The following is a 4,212-nucleotide window of genomic DNA, read 5'->3' on the forward strand; positions in this document are numbered from 1 at the left end:
CTGAATCTGTCTTCTTTTGCATTCATTATCAGAGGATGAAGTGAAAAATAGAAAGGAAACATTATATTTACTATTGTCATTATTTAGAAATTGACGGTATATTTTTAATTTCGAGAATAATTAATGATACTTTAGTTTTTGCCTTCAGTAACAGATACACATTTATCTGTGGGATTAAATTATAAAAGTGACTTTTTTCTTAAGTACAATCAACAATACATAATATTTAATCTTAAAAATAAAAAAACAATTCATAAATCTCTGTAGACAAATTCAGATACCCGATGTTTTGATTTCAACTTGCTCTTTTACAAAACCCAAGGTGATTAGTGTCACTCTCAGTCGAGCAAGCTGTAGCCGTCCGAAGATTTTGGTTTCACAGAAAATCAATAAGTCAGTTTTGTCAGCAAATTTTATTTTATTATTTTATTTTTTATCTTGTCACTCTTAGTCAGAGTGAGCTGTAGCCGTCCGAAGATTTTGGTTTCACAGAAAATCTGTAAGTCGGTTTTTTCAACAAATTTTCTTTTTTTTAAACTTTGTTTATTGATAAAGTGATTCATTATTATTTTTGAAAAAATTCTAAAATATTCTGTGTACATGTTAACGTAGGTTAGGTCATCCAAAAGACAAAGCAAACCGTCAACGTTAAGTCATGGGCTAGGATTATACAAATGAGAACAAATACAAGGCTTATGGTACTTGCTAGGTAAACACAACCAAACTAAACTGTACTTCAAGATTGTTTATATAAAAGTGTATTAAAGCTCACTTTAAAATAGTTTCCATCTTTTCTATTAAACAGGCATAGACTCATTTGCACTCATGTACAAATATACCTAATAGCTTTCTTTATCTTTTAATACAATTCCTTGCTTCTTTCTGCAATCCAACAAAATAATATAGAATGAAGTCATTAGAAAAATATGAATCTTTCTGAATCTATATTTTTAACTTAAATTGGAAAATACAGTTTAGATCATAGGAAACTCATATTGATCTCAGACATATGTTATCTGTTTCTAACAGATTATTAGATACAGTCTTTGTTTTGGCTGAAACGCAAAAATATTACTTTCTTAATAACAGATTAGTTAAAAATACTTTCCACTGATAGCAGTGCTAGTCCCTAGAACAAAAGGTAAACAAACCTTATTTGTAAGTTACTGCTATTCAATGCCCGGAATATGTAGATCCTAAACCTAAGCCCTTAATATACATCTGCTTTAGCGATAACCCTTAAACAGTCCTGTAAACATCGTCCAAATCTGCTTTCTAATAGAAATACAATTCAAGTAAACATTACATATTTGATTTAAACCACCTTACAGTTAAATTAACTCATGACACATTGACTCATAACCACTAATATGTAAAAATAGTTTTTAAAAAATCATTCTTATGCAAAGATGAAAATAAACTTTGTAAACTTGTTCATTTAAAATAACTAATGTTCTGCAGCTGCTCTTTGGTTTGGCGTAGTTTCAGGTACTAAATATTTAAGTAAATTTGTTCCCAGATAAACTAAGTCTCCTGTCTAATTTGTTTTTAATAGCAATGGCAAGACCTGAACTTCAACTTTATTTTTCTTAAGTGTCATCACAAATGTTCAAGTGTTTGAAGGACCAAAGACAGTACTTATAAAAGTTTACAGGGCTTCATTTTTATTTTTCTCCCCAAATAGTTGATAGCAATAATCAATACCAATTGAGACACCAAAAAGGCAACCTTTCCCTGTTTCCCACACCACTTATAGGCCCTTGATAGAATGGTCATTAGTACGTATGAGTAAGTTCAGCTAAATATTATTTAGAATGTGACAAAATGCTGGCTGTAAATGCAATCAAAAATAAATCATTCAAAGGCCTTTACTGAAAATTTCCTAAAAGATATTTGCTGTGCTATTAAAGATGATGTTAAATAACAAAAATTAAACGAACTGAGAAAGACTACAATACCAAGAAAGTGCATAATAATGAAGAAAAAATTGAAGCTTCCTCGGCTGTTTGCAAGGTGCATGCAACTCTTTTGATCTGAATGTAGAAATACTCACAAAAAGTACCAGAAAAACATTTCTAAAAGTAGTCAGATATGTTTAAACATTTATCTCCTTATACTATGCAAACCGCCAAACTGAAGTTATGTTTTTTAGTTGGTAACTGATTTATTTTTATATATTTATTTATTTTAGATGGAGTTTCACTTTTGGCGCCCACGTTGAAGCGCAGTGACACAATCTTGGCTCACTGCAACCTCCGCTTCCCGGGTTCAAACGGCTCTCCCGCTTCTGCCTCCTAAGCAGCTGGGACCACAGGCGTGTGCCACCATGCCTGGACATTTTTTTATTTTGTTTTTTGGGTTTTTGTTTTGTATTTTTTTAGTAGAGATGGGGTTCTGCCATCCTGGCCAGGCTAGTCTCAAACCCCTGATCCCAGGTGATCCACCAGCCTCAGTCCCCCAGAGTGCTGAGATCACAAGCATGAGCCACTGTGCCCAGCAACAATTGGTATCTCTTAACTCTCATTCTAGTTTTCTAGACTCAAGACTATTAAGACTAAGGAGTTGAAACAAAGGTAGAAGAATCCATTCTATAGTATTCCAAACTATGTTTTCAAAGTTAACTCACTCCTTTAGTTCAAAGAGAAAAAAAGTTACCTCCTTTTAAAATCTAACATTAGTATGGCTGATGGAAATTAGACCAGTCTTGCAAATTATAAATCTACAGTAGCAACCGTAAAATTTATGCTTGTAGTAGGAAATAATAGAGCTATCCCTCATGTATTGTTTAGCATATAGGAGGTACTCCAAAAAATGTACTGGGGCCAGGCGTGGTGGCTCACGCCTGCAATCCCAGCACCCCAAGAGACCAAGGCAGGTGGACCACCCGAGGCTGGAGTTCGAGACCAGTCCGGCCAACACGGCAAAACCTTGTCTACCAAAAATGTAAACATTAGCTGGGCATGGTGGCATAAGCTGGCAATCCCAGCCCCTCGGGAGGCCGAGGCAGGAGAATCTCTCAAACCCAGGAGGCGGAGACTGCAGCGACCAGAGATAGAGCCACTACACTCCAGGCCAGGAGACAGAGCAAGACTCTGTCCAAAAAAAAGAAAAAAAACATTATTGGGTGAATGAAAAGTGATTTTGCAAAATTAGGCATCACAGAATGTTAGAAGTCATCCAGTCCAACTCATTCATAACACATCCTCCCCTGCAGTCCCATTTTACAGACAAGAAACTTCAACCTGTACTACTCACAGATACTGCTAAGATTCATCTCCACCTCACTAACTGGAAGCAATCAGTTATTTTGGAGTGTGTGTGTGTCTAACTAAAAAGTATACATGGCCGGGCGCGGTGGCTCAAGCCTGTAATCCCAGCACTTTGGGAGGCCGAGACGGGCGGATCACGAGGTCAGGAGATCGAGACCATCCTGGCTAACACAGTGAAACCCCGTCTCTACTAAAAAATACAAAAAACTAGCCGGGCGAGGTGGCGGGCGCCTGTAGTCCCAGCTACTGGGGAGGCTGAGGCAGGAGAATGGCGTAAACCCGGGAGGCGGAACTTGTAGTGGGCTGAGATCCGGCCACTGCACTCCAGCCCGGGCGACAGAGCAAGACTCTGTCTCAAAAAAAAAAATAAATAAATAAATAAATAAAAATAAAAAAAAATAAATAAAAAAGTATACATGAGGAATAACATTTCTACATTGCTTATTCTGTACTTTTCTTTGCAGTTAATGCAACAACTCCTGTGACTTAGATTAGATTCTAAAAGGAAAAAGGAGAAATGCATCTAGTTCTAAAGGGGTTGGTTGCTTTTAGGAAGTCAGACTTAAGATTGTGCATCTAAGAGTAGAATCCACTTCTCAGGGACTGGGGATGTTAAATAACCACTCAGGTTAGAATAACTGACAGCCAGGAGGAAAACTTATTTGTTTTTTTTTCTTTTTTTTTGCCTAGTTTGAATTGCATTTTAAGTCACTGTTTAAGCTGTTGCAGAATTACTGTAAAAGTTTCAAAGTAATTTTTGGTCATTACCTACACTGAAATTTGAATGTCACGTCAACAGCATACTTTATTCTAACTACCATTAAAACTCAAACTATTTTTTTAACAGATTACAATAGTCCTCTTATCTTTTCTTCTGAACACTTACACCTTTTCCTACTGTGTCCAGTATTTCTCCAGTATATGTACCTCTGTGTTTCTCTGC

Source organism: Colobus angolensis, unplaced genomic scaffold, assembly GCF_000951035.1.
Source record: "Colobus angolensis palliatus isolate OR3802 unplaced genomic scaffold, Cang.pa_1.0 Scaffold94, whole genome shotgun sequence".
Taxonomy (NCBI): domain Eukaryota; kingdom Metazoa; phylum Chordata; class Mammalia; order Primates; family Cercopithecidae; genus Colobus; species Colobus angolensis.